Source organism: Cimex lectularius, unplaced genomic scaffold, assembly GCF_000648675.2.
Source record: "Cimex lectularius strain Harlan isolate CLEC.00 unplaced genomic scaffold, Clec_2.1 scaffold375, whole genome shotgun sequence".
Classification (NCBI taxonomy): domain Eukaryota; kingdom Metazoa; phylum Arthropoda; class Insecta; order Hemiptera; family Cimicidae; genus Cimex; species Cimex lectularius.
This window is the reverse complement of record NW_019392994.1, coordinates 231,194-257,495: the sequence shown is the minus strand read 5'-3', so window position 1 is coordinate 257,495 and position 26,302 is coordinate 231,194. Positions and strand designations below refer to the sequence as shown.

General features: G+C 36.2%; 1 protein-coding gene across 1 annotated transcript in view; it reads right to left on the bottom strand.

The window, feature by feature from the left end:
• Nucleotides 1-8,779, bottom strand: part of LOC106663497 (choline transporter-like protein 1) — a 34,459-nt gene extending 25,680 nt beyond the window's left edge. The window contains exon 1 of the mRNA XM_014388370.1: nucleotides 8,662-8,779. The gene's annotated coding sequence lies outside the window, so the exon portion shown is untranslated. The remainder of the gene's footprint in view (nucleotides 1-8,661) is intronic.
• Nucleotides 8,780-26,302: the final 17,523 nt, after the last annotated feature.

Below are 26,302 nucleotides of genomic sequence, written 5' to 3'. Positions count from 1 at the left end.
CTTTCTGGGTCTCTCTTTTCTCTGTATCCGTCTGTCTTCCTTTCTCACTCTCTCCGTCGCTCTGTCTTTCTCCTTTCGTTCCCTTGTCTTACTCTTCTCTGCTTCCAACGACTTTCACTTCCACTTTTTTCTCTTTATCTTTCTCTCTCTCTCAATCAATCAATCATTCTTTCTCCATTTCTGTCTGAGTCTCTCTTTTCTCTGTATCCGTCTGTCTTCCTTTCTCACTCTTTCCCTCGCTCTGTCTTTCTCCTTTCGTTCCCTTGTCTTACTCTTCTCTGCTTCCAACGACTTTCACTTCCACTTTTTTCTCTTTATCTTTCTCTCTCTCTCTCTCTCTCTCTCTCTCTCTCTCTCTCTCACTCACTCAATCAATCAATCAATCATTCTTTCTGCATTTCTGTCTGAGTCTCTCTTTTCTCTGTATCCGTCTGTCTTCCTCGCTCATACTCTCCTCTCCTTTCTTCTTCTCTCTCACTCTCTCTCTCTCACTTACTCTCACTCTTACTCTTACTCTCTCTCTCCCTCTATCTCGCAATCTCTCTTCCTCTATACTTCTCTCGTTTTCACTCATTTCCTTTAACATGTAGAAAAAAATAAAAAACATAACGTGATCATCATCTTCATCACTCGCTTTCTCGATCAATAACTTTTTCGATTTCTGACATTTGTCTGTATCTGTCGCTCGCTCTCTCTCCCCCTCTCTCTTTCTCCCTCACTATCACTTTTTTTCTCTTTCACTGTCTTACTTCTTTTGTCATTATGCTATTGTCCTCTCTCATTTATATTCTCTCCTTTTCAATCTATCTCACACCCCCTCTTTTCTTTGTCAATCTCTTTCTTTTACTCTAATTCACTTTCTCGTCCTTCTTGATTTGATTTTCTTCTCAATTAGTCTGTTTATCTTTACTCACCCTAACGCTCTTTCTATCTTTCTCCTTTCTGACTGGTTAATGTTCGAAGTTGTAGGAAGAAACAATCGCGTTTATAGCTAACCCAACAGCTTGCAATAAGTGCGATAAGCACTTCCTTGTACGATTACACATAAGCTAAATGCATTATCTCCCGTTGAAATGTTCATTGTTCTAACTGAAACTGTTATCCAGTCAATGATAATTACAAATCAATACAGTCAAATATTGTTAATATATGTGATTTTCTTTTTTTTAATAGTTTACACTTCGGGTTTAACTTCGAGCCAATTAACTTGAAAATTATCGCAGATATAGATTTTGTGGAGGGACTTAATTCATCATTATTATCAGCGCTTGAGTTAAATAAAATTTCATGAAATAATTCAGTTTATATACGTAAACACATTTTTACATCTAATATGTCAATTTTTGTACAAGATTACTCTTGTAAAATTATCGTAGTTTTAGAAAAGTGGAACGGATGCGGGTCTACCTCTAAGTAGTAAAACACTTTCCAAGTGCCTCTCATTGCTTTTAATTTCACATCCATGTCAAGGCACTAATCAAGGGTTCTAAAAAGACTGAACTAGTCGATTTTTAAATTTACATAACTGTCCCTTAAAACCGGCCATGAAGCGATGTTTAAACAGTGCAAAGTAGTGAAAATCAAGAAGATAAACAATTTGGGTGAATTGAATTTCAGCATTGTCTCGTTAGAAAATAGCACACCGCTTTAAAAGGAGTGTCATTGTCAGGAAAAAATTCAATCACGGAGGCAAAACGTCAACAACGTAAGCTAAAAAAAATACTGAAATAAAAGAGTTTGAAACAATCGAAAGTTCAATGCCGGTGAAAGGCAAATTACAGTTGTACTTATTTTAGAAAATAAGAAGCCTTTACTATAATTTACCTTATAGTTTACGTGTGTGGTGATTAGTGACCGTTAGTCCGTAATTATTCAGAAATCGTGAGATGCGGTCTGGTGTGATGTAGGCTTCAGAAAAAACATTTTCTTTAACGTGCCAACTTTTCGATCTTTATTGAGATCATCTTCAGGGCTCAAAATGTTTGTTTTCTGTGTAATTGTGCCATTCTTGCGTGTCGAGTTGAGAGTGGCCCACGAATGAAACAAACATTTTGAGCCCTGAAGATGATCTCAATAAAGATCGAAACATTGGCAAGATAAAGAAAATGTTTTTCTGAAACCTACATCACACCAGACCGCATCTCACGATTTCTGAATAATCTTATTGTTTACCTTAGACAGAAAAGGGAAAGATGTGTTACTTTTTTTATTTGTACGAAATTCTTATCTGCATCTAGAGATGCAGCAAACAAATGATATATACTATGTTGATTTACAAATTAAAAGTAAAATAAAAATAACAAAATGACGTGAATGCTGGACAAGCTGAGTAGACCTGGCTGGATTTTGTAAAGTGCATATTTGTTGGACAGGTCGGTTATACTTATGGATTGCAGTGACTGATTTATTTTGGAGATAGAATGTTTGGTTGAGCCCCGTAATGTGTGTAGGACCTAGGATGCTTCCTTCCGGTACTCGAGCCCCGAAAAGGAAGAAAGAGGAAATATGTGCACCTTGTCTGACTTGGTAATACCTATCAGACAGGTAAGATTTTAGGATCAAGTTGAGGGGAGAAGAGCCTTCATCTTGGAGAGAAGTCCTGAGTGTCAGATTCGATCGATGGTTGCACCACGTCAAGAAATACACCAGGACAAAAATCCCCTCGCTCCAAACTAGAAGAGATGAAGTCTACCACTCGATGATCCTTTTGAATTGTTTTGTGATGTGAATAGAAACCAAATTGATGGTCTGGTATGATGATTTGGGAGTTTGGAAGGGGGTTTAACGAGAAGCCCTTCTGCAGTATTTAATAATTCTATGGAGGGGGGCGTCGGCGGCCGCAACGGTTTAGGCGTTGACACGGCGCTCATCACTGTAAGGTAAAGGTCACTGGTTCGAATCCAGCGACCCTGCATTCGAACCCCGGCATACTTACAAATTTTTTTTTTTTTTTTTCAAAAACACCGGCACCCCGAGGGTTAATATAACCTCTGCTGTTGCGAACCCTCATTAAAAAAAACGAGAAGATGTACAAACTAATAAACTTAAAATAACTTTTTAGAGAGCAGTTTTTTTACTTTCTGATTATCTGTTTAAGGAGTTACCTGAATTTACCACTTCTTTTGCACTCGAATAATCTGAATCCCATTGTGGTTTGGATGGAAAAATACAATCAGTTGTTATCTGCCAAGTTTTCGACCTATTTCAAGTCATCATCAGGGCAAAATTCTTAAAGAGTCTACGAATTAATATTATTAAGTTTTTAATCGAATTTTCAAATTTTTCAACTCAGTACACAACACTATTGTCGTGTCAACGCTGGGATTGAGTCAGTCTTCAAAAATATTTGAAACTATCTATTACAAAGTTAATTATGTCAATTCGTTGATATCTTTAAGGCTGTTTTGGCCTGATTATGACCTTCAAATAGATTGAAAGATTGGCAAGTTACAACTAAATTTTTTCATCCAGGCCATACCGAGGGTTGATTTGCTTGATTTTCTCTTTATACTACACTTTATTTACATTTTATTTAATAGAATTTTTCAAAATGAGACGACATTGTAACTGTTACAATCAGCCAGCAAGGCCGAATATAGCCTATTTAAAGGAAGATCAGTTCTAATAATAGATAGAACCGTCTTGATTCTGAATGCCGAGGTCGAAATTAAAAACCGGTTTGTTTACAAAGCACGGAATGTGATTTTATTTCCAACATTGCCACAGTTTCTTTCCGAAGGTGATCAAAAACCTAGGCGATGTGTGAATTCCCAGCCTTGCGCGAAAGGAAACTGAATGCATAATTTCCGGCCTGTAGAATTGATATGACGCAACGCCATGAGTAACTGAAAATATCAACAAGCGTCGAGGAAAATCTTTCAAAATAGAAAGAAAATATTTTAATACGCTTCACATTCGTAACTTTGGACTTATTGACGTCCTACAAATAATGGCGTGTGTTCATCTGCTAAATGGATAAGCTAATAATCTGAAAAATGGAATTTCAAAAACGTATAACCTTGTGTTTGTGAACAAGACCACGACCTTTGATCAATTGCTGTCATTATTGAAGGCTGCTAGGTAATTTTCGAACAAGTATACGTTATCTTACTTCACAATAATATTAAACTGATAATTATGATAAAACAATGATATTTTTATTGGCTTTACGATTAAAGTTTTTTTTACTTTTATTTAGTTATGAATGAAGTCGAAGGTGAAATAGAAATGAGGAAGGGAGAAAGGGAGAACGAGAGAGAGAGAGAGAAAGAAAGAGAGGGAGAGAGAGAGAGAGAGAGAGAGAGAGAGAGAGAGAGAGAGAGAGAGAGAGAGAGAGAGAAAGTGTGTGAAATAAAACAATGGGCAGATAGAGAAAGAGAGAGAAAGAGAGAGAGAGAGAAATAGGAAGAGAGAGAGAGAGAGTGACAGTATGGATGGAGGGCTAGATGGAGGGAGAGAGAGAGAGAGTGGGAGAGAGAGAGAGAGTGAGTGGGAGGGGGAGGGAGAGAGAGAACGAAATGGGAAGAGAGAGAGAGAGAGAGAGAGAGAGAGAGAGAGAGAGAGAGAGAGAGAGAGAGAGAGAGAGAGAGAGAGAGAGAGAGAGAGAGAGAGAGANGAGAGAGAGAGAGAGAGAGAGAGAGAGAGAGAGAGAGAGAGAGAGAGAGAGAGAGTTCAATAACTAACGATAGCGGACGAAGTGAAAAAAGAACGAGCCGGGGAGTGAGTAAATGAGGAGGAGTGAGTGAGAGAAAGTGAGAGGGCTTTGAGGGGGATTGATTGATTGATTAAACGTTTTATTTAACCCCACAAAAGTTACGTCGCGTAGAATTTTTTCCACTTAACGTAAAAAAAGAGGGAGGGTGTGTGCAATAAAGCAATGGACATAGAGAGAGGGAAAGAGCGACTGACAACGAAGAGAGGAGAGTGAGAGAGACAGATGGAATAGGAGAGAGAGTAATTAAGGGAGTGAACGAGAGGAGAAAAGCAGTGTCAATGAAAGTGAGTGAGTCAAAGATAAAGAGTGAAGTTTGAGAGGAGACAGATGTCAAAAGTGAGAAATTTAAGGAGAGAGAAAGAACAAGTGAGAGTGGAGAAGACCAAATGACAATGTTAGTAATTGAGAAATTAATTGACAGAGAATGAGAAAGAGAGAGTCAGAAAACACAGAAAATGTAGTCCAAGGTGAGAAAATGTTTCAGTACTACGCATATCAATTATTATACATTGTAAAATTAACTGATTTATATGACAACCTTTTTTTTTCTTCAAGGTTTAAAACCCCATCGTCACTAATCGATTTTGTGTAGTTTTATAGACAGATCATTAGGCACCGACTCATTACGAATTCTTGCTGATAAAAAAAACACCTTATACGTTGTCTAAATCATTATATTTAGGAGACTATTATTATCTGCATTTCACCTTGTTCTAATCCCTCCACGCCAACTAAATTTATTGTTAAATAAGTTATTGTTTTAGCGAGCCATAACTTCATTTATTAACATTTCAGATTGACACGACAACGGAACAATATTTCACATGCTCGTATCAATCATTAATTCAACGGTACCAAGCCTTGTTACATCAATTCGACTACTCCTTGTTTGTTTAACTTATTGAATAATAGGTTCTGTCCACTGAGCACCCTCGGATCAAAAATGGTTAAGTCCACAAACCTTTTAGGATTGCGATTTTAAAGTTTAGAACGTTGGTACAAATTCCAGTTTTATTTCAATTTTCCTTATCCTTCTTATGGGAAGGTATCATATTCTATCAATTCCACAGTTTATTCTAGACTAAAGATTACAATTTTTACTTGGCCAAAATTTGGCTTATCCAGTTTCGCCCCACTGGGGTTTCCATGGCATTTGAAAGTCTGTGTAGATAAATAAGATTTCGAATCGATGTTTGGATGGTTCGAGGGATTTGGACTGAGCGACTTCTTTGGAGGTTGGAACGCAAAGCTGAATCCACCAGTCCAATTCTACCAAAATTGGTTGTAGTTATGTAGGGTTTAATTTGCAGTATTTCTATTTGTTCACAAGAAGTGTTTCTGAGTAGTATTCTTTTTAGTCAAATATGTTCCAAGTTCGAAGTTAGTTTTTTATCGGAAAGTTCCAAAAGAGAACATGGGTTGCGGAGTAAGGATGAGTATTAAGCAACGATGTTTTTTTTTATTTCGACCTCAACAGTTTAACTTCTGATATTTCCTTCTCGAAGGTAGGATAATAGGTCATTTCAAAAGAAACAACAACCAGGTTTTTTCAATCCATCACGTTTCGGATTTATTTTAATCCTTCCTCAGTTGAGTTAGCGCCTGTACACGGAACAAAGAGAGTCTGAAGGACTTAAAAATGTATCACACTGGCGTCTTTTAAAATAAGCTATTACCAAATTTTAATGACTGAGGACCACTGTTTTAACCACTGTAAGTAGTAAAGAAACAATGATAACCATGTTTGTCTAAAAATATAAGAAAACTTTTTTGTGTTTAGGCGCTAACTGGCTTGAGGAAGGACTAAAATAAATCAATGGATCAGTGGATTGATAAAAGCTGGTTTTTGATTTTTTGAGATGACCTATTATCCCACCTTTAAGAAGGAAAAATCAATGTATTACGTAAGACATAGAGGTAATAGGAAACTGGGCATGTCCAAAAAAATACCAATATGAATTCTACAGACCCCACGCTACTATGCGCCTCTAATACGTTACCACAAAAAAGGACACATCCCAAAATGGATTGTTAATGGGTCCAAAACCTGGTTGAACAATACAGGCCATCTGCAAAACATAAAATGGAATTGGAGGGTAACCGCAACACACTACTGGTCGAACTCCTGACAGGGCTGTGCCGCCTAAGAAGGCACTTCACCGGATAGAAATACAGACAGAAGAAACACTGTGACAGCAGAACATGTTTCGTGTTTTTGTGAGGGTCTATTTAATGTAGATTCCTGCAACTAGGAGAGGATAAGCCTCAAGAAAGATCCTACACTAAGGAACATCTAGCGCTATGTAGGTTGACTAACAAACTGAAGGTATCTAGTGACATATAAAATAGAGGAGCTCAGCAGACCTATTCGGTCTAGGTGCAGAATGCCTTGTGCTTCTTTTATCCCTATTGCTATCCCTAAGGTGTTATTTTCTATAGTATAGTAGAGTGAATAATTGTTAAATTAAAAAATGGATCAATGTCAATATTACATGGTCAAGTGACCAAACACTACTCGAACTCAATTATTCAACTATGTAGAGATTAGTGACCGTTAATCGATAGTAATTCAGATATCGTGAGATGCGGTCGGGTGTGATGTAGGTTTCAGAAAAACATTTTCTTTATCGTGCCAACGTTTCGATCTTTTATTGAGATCATCTTCAGGGCCTGGGATTTACAAACAATGTTTACATTTAACAAATACATTCAGGATGTGGATAAGTGAATTTACGGGTGTGAAGTTTGCATTGTTGGGGGACCGCGGTAGCCGAGTGGTTAGCATGAGAGACTCTCACGCCGCGGTCGTGGGTTCGATTCCCACCGTCGCCTCTGGCCCTTTTTTCCCGATAACCCCCAATTTGAACACACAAGAATTCGTACCATGGCTAATATGCAAGATCATAAGGTAAAAAAAAATGTATTTGTTAAATGTAAACATTGTTTGTAAATCCCAGGCCCTGAAGATGATCTCAATAAAAGATCAAAACGTTGGCACGATAAAGAAAATGTTTTTCTGAAACCTACATCACACCCGATCGCATCTCACGATATCTGAATTATTATTCAACTATATTCAAATTTTACCAAAACAAGAAGGCTTGATTTTATGCTAACTTATCGAAAATAATAAACAGTAATCATGATTTAGCACCGCGAAAGTATTACCGTGGTTTAAGCAGCTATAATTAACAGGTAATTGTTAAAATTACTTCTATTTCCATTTTAAATGGGCGACTCGTAAATGACGTCTTCATATTTGTTGTTGTTTTTCAACATAACTTCTTTCTTAGAGTTTTTAATACTGATGGCACGCCCAATTCATGTGAATTTTTTTTAAATATGTGTAATCTTATTCAATACGATGTTGATTATTATTTTCTTATCCTAAATAAAGCAAATAAGAAGATATATCATGACCTTGAAAAACGTACACAACAGAGGCAGAAAACCATGTTTTCAAAAAATTTAAACATTATTTTCTCTTCAAGTTAATTTAACAAATCCGTACCATTTTGCGGAACCATGGGCAACATGGTTAACGTATGTTTGAACTAAATTGAATATTAAATTAGCCATATATGTTATACAATTGAAAAATAGAATTTAACACAATTGGCCTGTTTTTGTGTTTATAAATTATAGTATGTATAACATTTTAATCGGATGCTATTTTTGTTTTGATGGAAATTGTCAAAATGTCCTTGTACTGACTTGGGTTTTCTGGAAGAAATCGATGTTTACGCCTATTAATTAATGAAATCCTAATATGATATTAATGTTTGTTTGATGTTTTAGTTTTTAAAAACAAAGATAGAACAGTACACAACATAACATTCCTTTCAGTATTGGAGAACTGGACCAAATTCTTGTCTAGCGAAATAAGCTTTGAAAGATATTAATTATTTATGCCAATAATTGACTAATCAATTAAATATTGAACCAACCTTTATTTTCGAAATCCCAGTTTACAGAGCGGCACAAACACACAACACGGAGTCTAACTGAGTACTGTTGCCTGTTTGCCGGGACGCCAGGATCGAACGCGTCCCCTTTCGCCCCTCCCTATACCGGACAAACAAAGCAACTGTGTTCACAGGCCATTTCAGTTTCTCACGATAGTCACGACTGCCTCCGCATGGTTCTGTATAATTACAACAACTTTGACAGCTGTTAGATCATACCTGGAAGAGTCCTGTTTGGATTTTTTCGCCTGGGACATTTCGTTTTCTTATTGGCTTTATGATTCAATTCGTCCGATTTCGTTGTTTGTTTTATCTTGTCATTAAATTATTTCAGACAAGATGAGGTAATCTTATATCTTACGGATAAAAAATATTAAGGCTAGGTTAGTAATCGTGGACTTACAGTCGGAGATCGCGAGATGCGGTCTGGTGTGATGTAGGTTTTAGAAAAACATTTTCTTTATCGTGCCAACGTTTCGAACTTTATTGAGATCATCTTCAGGGCTCAAAGTGTTTTCGGGGTAATTGTGCCATTCTTGTGTGTCGTGTTGAGAGTGCGTTTGTGCATTGTACAACAGACATACGACATACATAATAACATGGAACAAAACGTATTATTTTAAATGCAATCCAACAAATTTTCTTTAAAAATATTTATATTCACCATTTTTCATTAATTCATTGCTTATATATAATACAGAATCAAAGAAAACGTACTAAATTTGCTTTTTGAAAAGCTATGCTAGGCTAGAAATTGTGTTTGTTCTAGTTAATATTATTCGGTTTCGTTTCTTTACTGCCTTGTTATCAATTCATCATAACGAACGAAATATGAAATAATTTAAACATTTTAAGGTTTATTTAAAAGCGCAAGGCTTGAAATTTAGTTTCAGTTATGTTAACATAATGTTATGTTCAGTTATGTTAACAAGATGGTAGAATGCATGAAAAGAAAAGTGCGTAGAACAAAGCCCGCCACTTTAATGAACAAAGGTTATCTACAAATTATTTAAAAATCAATATGATTTTAGATTATTCGGAGATCATTTTCACGGCTCAAAGTGGTTATTTTCTGCGTAATTGTGCCATTCTTGTGTGTCGTGTTAAGAGTGCACTTGCATGTAAAACAAACACTTTGAGCTCTGAAGATGATCACAATAAAGATCGAAACGTTGGCACGACAAAGAAAATGTTTTTCTAAAACCTACGTCACACAAGACCGCATCTCACGATCTCCGAATAATCATTGACTAACGGTCACTAATCACCACACATTAAGCAAAAGACAAAATAACACCAAGTAAAAAGCAAATTATAAGTTTTCTCCGTGTGAAGGACCGATCATTTTGATTTGTTGGGTTGGTCTGTTCACCTGCTCACCTCACAAAAAACCATCACGAACCCTCAATAACACAGACAAGCATGAAAATACTACAAAAAAACGGAAAACTCACCAATAGACAAAAACACTGATTAAAATGAAAAAAGACGGATTATCACCAAGACGCTTACAGGAAGAATAAATATTAAAAAAATCCCTAGGTTAATCTGTTTAGAAGATAGTTCCCTCTCACAGTTTGTTGTCAATTGTTCAAAACAACTACCTGGGACTGAGAAGTATCTTTTAAAAAATTAAACAATATACTCACCCCACCTTTATCATTTCTATTCCTGGCTAAATCCACCAAACTTAACGACGAACAAAGATATCGATGACTGATGAGTTCATAAAAATCACAGAGACCATGCTCTAAAAATGCAGAGATGCTGTGGGTTTATGAATCAGTAAAACAAAATTCAATTGAATTTTATCGCAAGCCCCATCGACACGCAATTACGACATTGATTTAACATGGAAAGGAAATAATTGAAACAATTTTTTTATTATACATATATACCTCTCGTTCTCTCTCTCTCTCTCTCTCTCTCTCTCTCTCTCTCTCTCTCTCTCTCTCTCTCTCCCCTTCCCCCCTCACTCAACCATTCTCGCTCTCTCTCTCTCTCCCCTTCCCCCCTCATACAATCTCTCTCTCTCTCTCTCTCTCTCTCTCTCTCTCCTCTTCCCCCCTCACTCGTCCATTCTCGCTCTCTCTCTCTCCCCTTCCCCCCTCATACAATCTCTCTCTCTCTCTCTCTCTTTCTCTCTCTCTCTCTCTGTCGCTGAATGATAAATGCAATTCGCCAAAACTATTTAGTTTTGTTAGGAACAATGTGACGATAGCTTCAATCTAGGCAATCTTTTGGATTATCTGTTATTAATCTGGAACAGTTTAAATGTGCATTCGAATTTTTTTTTAATGATGGGGAATTAGCGTTAATTGTCATTATATATGTTTATCTACGTTGTTTTCATCCTTCTTGTCCATTTGAACATCTTCTGCATTCTTAATAAATTTAAATACTTCCTTACTTTCAGAAATTAATTATTTTATTATCTCGAGTAATTTGTGATATCTTTAATTCCATTTCTCTAAACTAGCTGAAATTTATTGAGTCTCTTTTCTTCCTGCAACAGGGACCGTGCTTATCTGTGATCATTTTTGCGTGGATCTTGTCTTAGTCTTTCTATTCCTACGTAAATCTTGTTTTTTTTTCTATCTATAAAATAAATTAATAATGCAGTACAGTAGTACATAACACTCTGACTGGTTTACCAATATTTATAAGGAATGGGAATTAAAATTTTAAAAAATCCACTAATACGACTTAAACTAAAATTTAATATAATTTAAATGCTCAATATTAAAAAATCAAGTACAAATATTCAAATTGTAATAGAATAAAACAAATTACATATATCTTTCTAACTGCGAAGTAACATCAACAAAAAATCTCAGTGCCCTTTTCACCACGAGTGCGCAAACGAGAGAGCGAACCTCTTTTTTCTTATCGTTTTCTCTTTCTCCCTACTCCTTTCTCTTATCAATCTTCCCTTCCTCTCAAGCTTAATTTTTTGTCCATCATAAAGATAAGAATATTTTTAACTTGTTGCATTATCATCATTCTTGTATCATGTTGTTTAATTTCCTTGTGACACTGGTACTTCTCTGTACGTAATCGTTAGATTTTCATCCAAGGTTACTTTTAGTTAATTAAGGTTTTTAGTTGAGATAAAAAAGTCAGTGTCACGAGCGGGATTTGAACCCACGATCTTCGGCTAGATACGCCGCTGCTCTAACACTTGAGCTATCGTGACCTCGATGCACTCGGACACTAACTTCCCATCTCAACCCCACCTTTTGAATTTTCACTCCTTTTTGCCATTTTTCAAATGTCGTCGAATACGACGTCGGCGACAAACGAAATGGCGTCATTCATTTTTACCACAACTAAAAACCTTAATTAAGTGAAAGATGTTAATTTGTCAAGCGGACCACGAAATTAGTGAATTTAATTTGTTTGATTAATACACTTCCGGATGCGATAAAAAACTAGCCGAATTTCTCTTGAACCACTGACGCCTTTAATTAAATTAACCTTAAACGGCACTAAAAATTCAATTAACTGAATGATATTACTTGGTCAAGCGGACCAGGAAAACTAGAGAATTTAATGAGTCCATTTCATTTGTCGCCGAGAATCAAATAGATTACACATTTGAAAAATGGCAAAAAGGAGGGAAAATTCAACAAGTGGGGTTCAGATGGGAAGTTAGTGTCCGAGTGGATCGAGGTCACGATAGCTCAAGTGGTAGAGTAGCGGCTTATCAAGCCAAAGGTCGTGGGTTCGAATCCCACTCGTGCCATTGACTTTTTTATCTCAAAGGAAAAGCTTAATTAATTGAATGACATTAATTGGTCAAGCGGACCACGCAAAATAGTGAATTTAATGAATTAAAATGCAGTATACTTCACTAAAGCTCTCTGTGCCATTTCATTTGAAAAATGGCAAAAAGGAGGGAAAATTCAAAAGGTGCGGTTCAGATGGGAAGTTAGTGTCCTAGTGGATCGAGGTCACGATAGCTCAAGTGGTAGAGTAGCTGCATATCAAGCCGAAGGTCGTGGGTTCGAATCCCTCTCGAGGCACTGTCTTTTTTTATCTCAATTAAAAACCATAATTAACTGAAAGATGTTAATTGATCAAGCGGACCACGAAACAAGTGAAGTAACTTTTAGTGCATAAACGCCAGATTGTTCGTTTCATAAACTTTAACCCAGCCCAGTACGACGACCTCGCTTGATTCTTGCCCTCTATTTATGCGGCTTATCTTAATCATATCAGTTTTTCGATTATGTATTTGTATGTTTTACATTATTTGTCCAGTTTACACTCCGACATGAATCTTACTGTTTAACTATTTATTTGCTAATATTTTTAGTTTGTCGTTACTGCATCATTGTGCCAAATTTTGTAGTTTTATGAAGATGTATATACGTAAATGTATGTAGTGCTCTGTAGAGGTGTATTGGGCTTTTTCCCCGAAGGCTTGTCACTTCCCGCAGAGCTGACCCTATGGTCAATATCTACGGGGTGTTCACCTACCCCTTTATGCGGCTGAGTCGCTAGATTCAGCCAGATGCCCAGGAGATCGCCGCTTCCCAAAAGCGAGATTCGGCTCGAAAGGGGCTTGCGACACCTAGGTTATTTCGGTCACCATCGCATATAAAACATAATCTAGCCTAAAACTAACATCTATGATACAATTGCAAAAAATAAAATCATTCGCACATATGTACACCACACTCATTCTGGTTAGTCGGTGGAGTACTCGATATCCTGCTGTCAACCATAAACAATCACACACAACTGGATGAATGATCTGACCATCAGCCGCACACTACTCACACTAATAAATACGTACTCAGACAAAACACATAACTATATAATATCTTTGTACAATAAAAACAAAAATCACAACGTCTTCCAAAATGCGGGACAGGACCAGAAACTCGCTACTGTGTCCGAAAACTATTTTTAATCTGATGCCAACACGCTCTCTATATTGAGCCAGGGGACAGGTCTCTATAATATGACAATAGCCTATCACTGAATGTTCTCTCCATCGTTACATTTGTGAAACATAAAATTCTTCATATCCAGTTTATTATTCAATTCTTATACCTGGTTGTCATGTATGTTTAGCCTTGAATATTCAACTGCGTGAAGAACGAATTATGCCGTGGAGCTTATGAAGGACCACAAGTTTCATTTTGTCAGCAAACAGTGGGAATAGTCAATAATGACGTGCCGAGAAATGCTGACGAGAACAAGAGAAAAGAATGAAAAAGTTTAAAAAACATGCCATGCCGACAATTTAAAAGCATAGATCGTAGTTCACAGGCTTTTTGGAGTGTGGTGCTGATCTTAATTTAATATGTCAAATTTGTTTTCGACAGCTACAAATCGATTCTTTAAACGTAAAATTTTTATTTGAAGGTATTGGAAAGCAGCAATTTTGTACTAAAAGATGGTTTTCGTAAAGTGCTATTATTTCCGATGGTAATTATGATTTAGAATGTTGCCGATCGGAGTTTATCGATGATGATATTATTTTATCAAGATTATTTTTTGATCTTGTACAAATACATTTACGAAATTCTCAAATAATTTCCTTAAAACGCATACCTTCTTTGCCGAAAATCTTTTCTATAAACCAAGCCATATACACGAAACAGATGCTGGTTTAAAGATTTTCAAATGTGAAAATTAAAATTTGCTTGTCTGATGAAGAATGGGAACAGGATGGTGTTATACACCCTTTACAATCGGAATACGCCCGGTAGTCGTTAAAAGAAAATCAAAGGACGTCGATTATGATTTGATTTTAAATACCTCAACCAAAAATATTAAAAGATAGCTGTACCATTAATAGAGGATCAAATAGACAAATTAAACATCTCAAGAATGTGTGATTAGTGACCGTTAGTCGATGATTATTCAGAAATCGTGAGATGCGGTCTGGTGTGATGTATGTTTCAGAAAAACCTTTTCTTTATCGTGCCAACGTTTCGATCTTTATTGAGAACATCTTCAGGGCCTGGGATTTTGGGAATACAATGTTTGTAACAAACCAGACTGAATCTCACGATTTCTGAATAATCATCTAAAGAATATTTACGACCTTATATCTAAAGATCCTCTGGACGAGTCGAGCAGAAAATTCTTATCTTTTGTCGTTTCGAATGGACAATATGAATTTCTGAACGCACCTATTGAATTCTGCAATTCACCTGCTGCTTTTGTCTGCTTTGTGAACAGCGTTTTTAAAGAATTAATCGATAATGACGCAACGTTGCTCTACATAGGCGACGTCAGTATTCGTGAATTTCACGAACAATACGCTAATGACAAGCTGGAGATAGTACTGAAGAAATGTGAAGAGCATGGACTTCTCATAAATTGGAATAAATCCAAATTTTTCCATACTAAAATAGAATATATGGGCCACATAATAGAAAATAACACTATACCTTAGAACCAAAAATCGCCGTTATCACGAGGCTTCCAGTGCTAACTAATCACAAAAACTCAAGTTTTTAGGACTTGTTGGATATTTCCGCAAATATATCAAAGATTGTGCGACGATTGTTAAACAACTAACTGATTTGACCAAAAATGATTCCAGGTTTGAGCTACATGCGTTCCCGATTACTCATCGTCAACAAGACAAAAGGATCATTAACGTCCTCACCTGGCTCATGGCCTTATCGGATGTTTTGATTCTCAAGATGAGAGCTGTCGCACCTCCACATATGACGGAATAGTGTTACCGCCGCAGCATTGGTGTAGTGGTTTCCCGGCCCCTAGGGGTCGGTAACCACGCTCTCCGCTTGTCCACTCAGAATGGTCGGGCCCGCATTATGCGTCGGGTCGTACGCCGCACGCGAGGGGCTAACGGGCCGAAATACATCAGCCCGTCCCTCCCCCCTCGCGTACTCCCTAGATAGAGAAGGCGACTCTATCTCTCTGAGTGTAGAGCCTTCTCTAGCGTCGAAACTTCCGGGAACGCCCCGACAACGGTTTTAGTTTATAGTGGGATTGCTACCCACCCCCTAGATGAGCACTGTCTACGGTAAAAGGTCTCTTATCGAGCTCAGCCTACACCTGCTGCACGTAATCGAGGGACGCCATAGGTCTAGCCTAGGTGGTCCGATCCTTCGCTTCCCCAAGGGTACCACGCCGGTCATACGCACAACAATGCAAAGCATACTCGAGTCAAAGACGCCGACTCACTACCCTTTTCCAATCGCTTACTTACGCATTCGAGGGACTGTAGCATGATCATGACGTCCTCAACGCTTACATGCTGTCGTCCGGTCGCAACGTCTCCCGTGAGGACCGGGGGGTACTACGTTGGCCATACGCAAGCTTCACGAAAGGTTCCAGATAGATGACAGCCTCTGTCTAAGTTCCCGCCAGGGGCGTCACGACAAGCCACCACGAGTCCTTTCCCAATGTGACTCGGGCTGGTTTTCAGAACATTTCAGTCACCCCGTGGTACAGATGGCCATACAACCCTCCCCCGCCTTTGCAGACAGGATCTGGTGCACTGGCCCTCGTGTGTCGTGTGACTCTGCTAAGGCATCCGACGTCCCTGCCGACCCTCAGGCCGACATAAGACAGCTTGTGCTTTAGAGAGGTTGCCACGCCCTCTGGGCTGCACCATTATTTTGTGCCCGGATACCCCCCTTGTAACCAAGGGTTAGGAGGGGTCACAGGATAGAATGAAGGAATTCGTTTTGAGAAACAGGGCCGTGGAAGAGATCACGAGGTGAGCCGTTTCGGGGTCTCGAGTCTGAACCACATTATACCACCCGTTGTCGCCGTGGTTGCTCGTAGAGTGGGCCATGACTCCCTGGGTGGGTGAGGTTTGAGCTACATCAAGACATTTGAGACTCTAAAGCATATTCAACCGTCAAAGCCGATTCTTCGGATCGAACCCCGATGCAAAGACGGAAATCCACGCCGACGCGAACTCAAGTTTACGGAGTCATTTTACTTCAGTATGGTGATAACAATAAATTACACCCAGTGGATTTCAGGAGCAAGAAATCAACCTCGCCTGAATCTAATTATTCTAACTACGAACATGAAAACTTAGCAGTTAGGACGAGTTTAATTTCCAAATGGTACACACAGCTGAAAAATACATGAAACAGGTGACGCCTTGAGTCGAAATCCAAATATCATGGTCATACGAACTGAATTTCTCGAAAGTATAAGAAACCTTCAAAACACAGCGAAACACAAACAATTTACAACTACTTCAACGTGAACCATACAAGAATTTCTTCTTATGGAATGACATCTTCGAAGAAGACGAAAACGGATATCGACTGTAAATCGTACCGAAAGAGACTCAATCAGAGATAATATCTAAAGTACACGAAGAAGCATTGGTGTTAAAAACTAAAGAGAAATTAGACTGAGAATACTACATACCAAACGTGCTCCAAAAAAATAGAAAAAATAATCAAGAACTGCGTTCCGCGTATCCTCGCAGACAGGAAGAGGGGTGAAACAGAAGGAAAACTATACCCTATAGACAAAGGAGATAGTTTCCTAGATACTATCCACATGGATCATCTTGGACCTCTCATTAGCACGAATAAGGTGTATAAACGCATTTTAGCTATAACAGATGCGTTTACCAAATTCGTTTGGTTCTATCCGACCAAGACGACGACATCAAAGGAAGTCATCAATAAACTTGAAGGCCGGACAGCCACTTTTGGGACTCCGAGGAAGATTATTGCCGACCACAACTACAACGTCTAAATGAAATTATCGAGCAAGAAATTAGCAAACGATTTTCAGAAGAAAGAGATTAACTTAGGGAAAATGCGAAAGGTCAAATACACAAAATGCAGGATGAAAACAGGGGAGACTTCAATATAAACAGAAAAGAAACAACAAGATAAAATGTTGGAGATTTAGTAGCAATCAAAAGGACGTAGGTCGGACAACTTCTAAAGACGAAAATGAAATTTCTGGGACCGAACAAAACTGTTCAGATCCTGGGAAAAAACCGGTAGAGATTAAAAAGATTGGTGACGAAGAAAGGTCAGTAAACACTGCAAGCAGTGCCGATAATATAAAGACGTGGACTACCACCAACCAGATGACACTTCTCATCCGGGACGGATGAAAAACAGGACGGCCGAGATGTGGGAATGGTCAATGATGACGTGTCCAAAGGTGGGGACGAGAACAACAAGAGAGAAGAATCGAGAAGGTGATCCTAAGTTAAGACGAAGTGTAATTGTGAAAATAAAAAGAAGTTAAAAGAAAAGACAGTGTTTTCTTCAAAGCCATACATTATCGCATACGCAAGGTGGTCTGGTAGAAAGCCAGTTTAGCTGGATTTATGTCCAACAAAACTCGTATTAAGGATGTCATGAAACAATACCAAGTTTATTTAACGAGCGGACAGGATGTATTCCCAACGTATGGAAAAAATATTAAGCCTAAATCTAACTTCTATAATACAGTCGCGCAGATAAATACATTCACACCTATGTAAGTGCCCTCATTCAGGTTAGTCGGTGCAACACTCCGTATTTTGATTATTCAAAGATCTTGAGATGCGGTCTGGTGTGACGTAGGTTTTAGAAAAATATGTGGTGATTAGTGACCATTAATCGATATTTATTTAGAAATCGGGAGATGCCGTCTGGTGTGATGTAGGTTTCAGAAAAAAATTTCCTTTATCGTTTAACGTTTCAATCTTTATTGAGATCATCTTCAGGGCACAAAGTGTTTGTCTTCTGTGTAATTGTGTCATTCTTGCGTGTCGAGAGTGCCAACTTTTGATTTTACAGTTTTAGAAAAAAATTCGTTTGGGTCTTTATTTAAGAAGAAAAAGAAAAATAACTTTATTCTGGGACTGGTGTCACCTAAGAATAATTTACATGAAATAAATAAAGACCTTTCTATGAATTTTTTTAAAATAATTTGTAGTACATTACAACTACCTTAAAGTAGGTAATAAGTAACGGTGAGCAAGGTAATTAACAATCTATGAAATTAAAAGTAAAAAAAGATAGAAATCATGGCACAATGTATACAAGTAAGGCAGGCCAGAAGAGAAAATTACAAGAATATTAAACAAAAATAACAAATGTTAATGGAGGGAGAGGAGGTGACTATACAGGTGGGATTTAAAGGAGGAAAAGGAGGCAGCATGAGATTGAGATCATCTTCAGGGCCTGGGATTTACAAACATTGTTTAAATTTAACAAATACATGTATGATGTGGAAAAAAAATTGAATTTATACAATGCAAAAAAAATTTTTTTTTATATTCAATCAAAATATTTGTACTCACTCATATGTTTGTTTTCTGCGTAATTGTACCATTCTTGTGTGTCGTGTTGAGACTGCCAGTGAGATATTGCTGTTTTATGTTTATATACTTTGGATTTTGAAGGGGTGGGGTAGGAAGTCGGTGTAGAAAGACATTTTATATAAGGAGACAGCTTGTTTGAGGTGAAAGGTAAGGTTCTTTGTAAATCCCAGGCTCTGAAGATGATCCCAATAAAGATCGAAACGTTGGCACGATAAAGAAAATGTTTTTGTAAAACCTACATCACACCAGACCGCATCTCACGATCTCCGAATAATCATTGACTAACGGTCACTAATCACCACACACTCCGTATTCTTTTATCAACCTATACACTAAATCTAATCTGACGTACGGTCGATGGGTACTTTTACAAATATTCCGCCATCGACCCTAAACACACACTGCTGGAGGGGCGATGGAGACTGGCTATATTTCACTATCAACCTTTCTCCACTCACACAAGTAAATGCACACACTCAAACAAAACAAATAACTAAATAAACAATTTACAATAAACAAATACAATTTTCAAATATGCAGAACAGGGGACCTTACTAAAGTACATTCTTAAATTCTGCGGCATGCTTACACGCTCTCTGTAAGAGATAAGGCATTTCGAACAAATAGAGCAACCTTTCTCTGCATATAGAGCTCGTGTGTCAACCGCGTATGGCCTATTCTTAACCGGGTAAAGACGATTCCTCGTTTCCAGGTTCAGGTTCTTGGTGGGCCGTGCTTCTCGGACGTCCTACAGGCATATTACCATCTTTTCTTTTTAAAATGATATATCTTAGTTCTAGATAGTAATTAATAATTATAGAAGAATTTTGATTAAAAACATGGTTTTGAAAGACATTTAAATCATGCAATAGTAAATATTGAAGCAATGTTAACGACCTAAAAAATATATTAACTACATAACTTAATAATGAAATAATATAAGTATGATAATTATAGCTGCTAGAAGGGTAGATTTTGGATTTGGTTTCTGGAATAATTTAACAAGTTAGCTTGTTATTTACAAACCCAGTTAGCGTGTCATCACTGGTTTGAAAAAGTGACATTAATATGGCTGGTTCGATAATTCTTAAAAAATCTACTGAATCGTTTGTGTGCAGTTTTATCGACATATCAATTACTACTAAAAATAGTTTGGATTTGTTTAATAATTTTGTAAGAAGGTGAGTTTTATCTATAACGACTATCATTATTTACCAATTATCCCAGCAGGAAAGGAAACCAATAGTCTTTGATTTCATTGTAGGTATATAATCAATTTTGAACGGAAAAATGTACAAAAAACATGGCATGAAAAAATAACACAAGAAAATAAATGATATAACCCATACAGATAATACAGAAATAAACAAATATCTACAATTTTCTGTGATTACCCATGCTTCGCTTAAAGACGTTTGTTTGTTCCAATTTTCTTAAATTGGATCTTATATTTGTTTCTGATTCTAGGTTTTTGGGTTATTTAAGCAGAGCAAGGTGATACCGCGACCTGTTGTTTCCATGGGGATGGATAATAACAGAACCTGATCAACAGTCGGAGTTAAGGGGTGGAAAACGAGTCACCCCCTAACCCCAGCACGAGACATTGGGTCGCGTGGCAGTTCTGGCCGACCTTAATTTTACTAAGTGTACAAACAAATAAAAGGCCAAAAAAATATGCACAACAGATCAATTTCGCCTGCTTATAACCCAAATAATTAAATCATTTCAAAGTAAATCTCAGTATATCATCACCCTGTTCTCTCTGTACTTGGACAATTTTCTTTAGGGCTCTGTGACTATAAAAAAAGAGTCAATTTCTTTTTATTTTGTATTTTATACAAATATTCATTTCCGTTGTATATGAACTTTTTTTTTAATATAATTTGACTTTTGTTTTATTCACTCGTTCACAAGAAGATAGATGGTAATAAAATTACAAGTTTGATATATAAATGAAATAATAAGCTCCTCTACCTTCAATTTTTTAATTGAAATTTATTATTTATAATAATAGAAAAAGGTTAAACAGCTCGTCATTTCTTTCACATAATAACTCTGTAATCCAGACAATCAACCTTTACAATGTGCCCGAGCCGCTGGTACACCGAAGTTCGGAAAACCTCGCCAAAGTTTACTTATCGAATTGAGTTATCGGTAACATAAATTTGTTGAGCGCGAGCAGTAAGCGGTTTTTCCCATCTATTCTAATCTACAAAAAAAGTATAAACACTGCTTAAGTTTTGCCAACCTGAAATTTATAATACTTCACTAAAAAAGTACACTGAAAAGATTCACTATTTTTCGTGGTCCGCTTGACCAAGTAATGTCATTCAATTAATTAAGGTTTTAAGTTGAGATAAAAAAGTCAGTGCCTCGAGCGGGATTCGAACCCACGACCTTCGGCTTGATACGCCGCTACTCTACCACTTGAGCTATCGTGACCTCGATCCACTCGGACACTAACTTCACATCTGAACCCCACCTTTTGAATATTCCCTCCTTTTTGCCATTTTTCAAATGAAATGGCACGGAGAGGTTTACTGAAGTATACTGCATTTTAATTCATTAAATTCACTATTTTTCGTGGTCCGCTTGACAAATTAATGTCATTCAATTAATTAAGGTTTTAAGTTGAGATAAAAAAGTCAGTGTAACCAGCGGGATTCGAACCCACGACCTTCGGCTTGATACGCCGCTACTCTACCACTTGAGCTATCGTGACTTCGATCCCCTCGGGCACCAACTTCCCATCTCAACCCCACCTTTTGAATTTTCCCTCCTTTTTGCCATTTTTCAAATGTCGTGTAATCTATTTAATTCTCGGCGACAAATGAAATGGCCACGGAGAGCTTTAGTGAAGTAAACTCATTTTAATTAATTAAATTTGCTTTTTTTCGTGATCCCCTTGACCAATTAATATCATTCAATTAATTAAGGTTTTTAGTTGAGATAATTTTTTTTTAGTTAGAGTTAAAAAGTTTTTTTATCTCAACTTAAAACCTTAATTAATTGAATTATATAAAACAGCCAAAATATTTCAACTTATTTAAAAAAAAAAAAAAACATTTTGAGGTAGTTATTATTCAAGTTGACAAAAGCACACATCAAATAAATAGTCCATTAAACGAACGACGAAGTCGAATCTTCGGAACTAACTAACGCAGTAAGTAAAAGCCACCGAACTTAACTTAACTCACTTTATTTTTTTTTTTTTTTTTTTTTTTTTTTTTTTTTTTTTTTTTTTTTTTTTTTTTTTTTTTTTTTTTTTTTTTTTAAACGAGGTTTTGCAACAGCAGAGGACATATCAACCCTCATAGTGCCGGTGTTTATGAAAAAAGTCCATTTGTATGTCAGACTCGAATGCAGAGCAGCTGGATTCGAACCCGGGACCTTTACCTTACAGTGATGAGCAAAACAGTACACATTTGATAGTCATTCAACTGATTATTGTATTCAATGATTATTTATTAGTACTTACATGTTAAACCAACCATGTTTCCTGATTTGTTGTTTATGTTGTTCTTTATAATATAAGGAAGAACAGGTTTCCAAGGCTGACAAAAACTGGGATTGAATCATGCTGGGAATGTGGTCAATCAATTTTTTAAACCTTTTAAATATATTCTCTTTTGCAATTTGTAAACATTATCTGAGTCAATAATATCAACAAAACGTGTAAAAACTCATACGTCTCAGGAATAAGGGTAATGAAAAAAAAAACAGACTATCAATAAATTTGTTTTACTATAAATTTAACTACAATTACCATATTTTGTGCTACAGAAAAGAAATTTTAAATAATTACAATAGTTGTTTTGTCAATCAAATAGAATAGAAATAGAAGATACAATAAAAGGGTAAAATCCATTTTTTTATACCACTCGTTTTTTATCTTTTTAAACTCTGAACCTTACCTCCAACCCTACAACATACTAGATGTTCTAAAAAAACAAATATAATGTTCAAAATAAATATCGGCGAAATCTCATAAAATCTTCTTTTGTTCTCTTTTAGAAAATACGAATATTCTTTTTTTTATAATTACAAACCAGTACAAAAATATAGTCATAGAGATGATAATAAACTTTTTATTTAAAATTTTATTATTGAACGTGATAACAAATATACATTGATTTCAAATATGTACTATATCTTTTTTTAACGAATAAATTGATAGGCAATAAAAAGATTTATAATTATATTTACACTTTTATATATAAAAAATTTTACTGAGACAGTTTTATTTTTAATTTGATGCATTATGCAAATGTGAAATCATTCTAAATGGAAAAATACAGATTCTTAATAGAAGTGAATGAGTGAGAACAAACCACAACCGTTTCTTATCCCCCGATATAATATAAACATAATGTTCCAACACACACAATGTTTCTTTTTTTTATTTTCAACAAACGTCAATATTTTTGAGCATAAGTTGCAAGTCAAAATATCAGATTCAGTTTTATCACATAAAATATCATTAATTTACCTTATGAAAGAGTAGTTTATGGGTGTTTTTAAAAACGAGGAAACCGGAGTGCTAATTTTTATTATTATTATATTGCGATTGGTCCGTGTGAACTTGGAAAAAAGGAAAAGGGACAAAGCGAACTTCGCGAAAAATAGCACACGCCTGCTAAGATGGTAGACCTTCCTTCTTTACACGAAATTTTTAGAATTTTTGTACGCAATATTGTTTCATGTAATTTTATTTTTAACTTTATTATCTTTAAATTCTAAATTGCTAAATTCTAAAAATTGCTGGACTTTTGACTTTGTTGGTAAAGAAACCGTAGAAAATTTACAGAAATCCTTAAAAATTTACATTATAGAAACACAGTGCTGTCACACTTTTGAACAAATAACAAACAAAATTATAAAAAAGTTTTATCTTTCAAGTAAAAATTTTTATATTTTACAACTTCTATATAGGAATTATACGCTATTATTGTTTTAGTTTACATTCGTCTAGTGACATATAGAAAATGTTAGAGGTGAAACTACTAGTGTTGGAAGTTCCTATGGATCCTAATCCAATTCTAAGTGCGCTAAAATAAGTCTGATTTAATTTCTTTTTGGTCGAAAAAAAATTAATGATTAAAAGTCATTTTTAAGCGTCAGAAACAGGAAAATTTAACTATTTTTAAAATAATTGTGGTATTTTTTCGTTTTCTTTATAACAACTGTACGAAAACAGTACTACAAATATTTGTTCATTTTATAAAGAAAATATTTATTTTCAGTATTGATTGGATTATGCATAGATCAAATTTTGTCAAAAACAGAAAACGTAGAAGACTCTAATTTGGCATATACCTATGCTACTTACTATCTATAGCTTATAGAAATAGGAATCTATAGCCGTGTGTACCTCGCTGTAGCCTAATGGTTTCGCTTGAACGCAAGTGTTCCAATATTTACACATAACGATACCGAAAAATGGTATAATTTAAACAAAACATCAAATGAAATATAAAAAATAATTTGATCAAAATATGAGGTCTGTATTTTTATGTTGTTCAGGTAACAGTCGTTATGTGATACGATAGATTTTTAAACCACTACATTTGTATTGAATATTAGTATAGTAGGTAATTGAATTAACTATTGCAGGCTTTAAAATTACAAGTATAGCATTCCTGGGCCCTGGCCTGTGGATGCTGGAAGAAGGGAAAAGGTCCAAACTGACCAGGTCGCATTGGTCACACTAAGATCACACATGTTGCGGATTATGAAGCATAAAAAAAATATAGAATATAGCAAAAGAGAACTAATGCTCGGCCTTAGTGCACAGCAGTAGGTGTAGAATATATACCGGGGGACCGCGGTAGCTGAGTGGTTAGCATGAGAGACTCTCACGCCGTGGTCGTGTGTTCGATTCCCACCTTCGCCTCTGGCCCTTTTTTCCCGATAACCCCCAATTTGAACAACATATATAAGAGATTCGTCATGGCTAATATGCAAATATCATAAGGCCAATTTAAAAAAAAAAAAAAAAAAAAAAAAATTACCTCAGGGCGATATAAAATATATAAAACGGTATAAAGGTCATTGTACGTTTGTTTTTTGTAAGAAATTTATTTATTAGTGAGAATGGAGGGGTTAGATAGCTTGATCTTCAAGGAATAATGAGGAAAGTAATGAGATATTTGTTGTAAGACTGTATTTATTTGCTTGAATTAAAAGGGAGAAAATAAAAAGTTCTTATACGTGCCTTGTAGTGAGTGAATGCCATTTACCAGTGTGAAATGAGATACACCGAGTAATATCAAGTCCTCTGGAGCATTGCGAATGAAGTCTCGTAGGATGCCATTTATAAGCGAGACTTGAGAGGCTTTTTACCCATATACGCTAAAAAATATGGAGTACTCAGAGGTAGTGTGAAAAAGTTTGGTGTGTTAAGTAATTTATCAGCTTGAATTAAGGGGTTCTTCAATCATCTTGAAGAATATCGAATACTCCGAAACAGTGTGAATGAAGTCTGGTGTGAGAATGTGATTTATTAGAAAAAGTGTCTGAAGTTGCTTCTTTAACAGACACAATATATCCCGGAAGGAGAGACAAGAAGGAATATTGAGTACTTAGGAGCATTGTGAATGAAACATGATGTGTGTGCAATTGATTAGCAAAACACTAGAAGCTTTTTGAGGAGTACTCTGGGCAGTGTGGATAAAGTTTGATGCATTAAAGTAATTTATTAGCTCGAAGAATAATCTATTTTCCAATCATCATGAGGATTATCGAATACTGTAGGAAGGTGTGAATGTAATTTATTAGCGTAAAAGAAGAGGCTTCATCATCAATAACCACGAAAAATATCGAACACTCTGGGGCAGTATGAACGAAGTCTGGTTTGTTAATGTAATTTATTACCATGAATGAAAGAGCTTATTTCCCAATCACCCTTGGTAATATTGGGTACTCTGAGAAGGTGTGAATGAATTGAAGTGAATGTAATTTATTATTCAATTAATTAAGGTTTTTAGTTGAGATAAAAAAGTAGCGTCACGAGCGGGATTCGAACCACGACCTTCGGCTTGATACGCTTGAGCTATCGTGACTTCGATCCTCTCGGGCACTAACTTCCCATCTCAACCCCACATTTTGAAATTTCCCTTCTTTTTGCCATTTTAATTAATTGAATTGTGGTCAAGCGGACCACGAAAAATAGTGAATGTAATTTATTAGCGTGAATGGAGGAATTGTTTTCGTAAATAACCCGAGGGGTATCGAATACTCTGGGGGTGTCCGATTGAAACTTTGAATGTGAATATTGTACTGATCAATAAAATTCGAGAAGTAAAGGAAAAACCAGAAGTAAAGAATGTGAAGGTT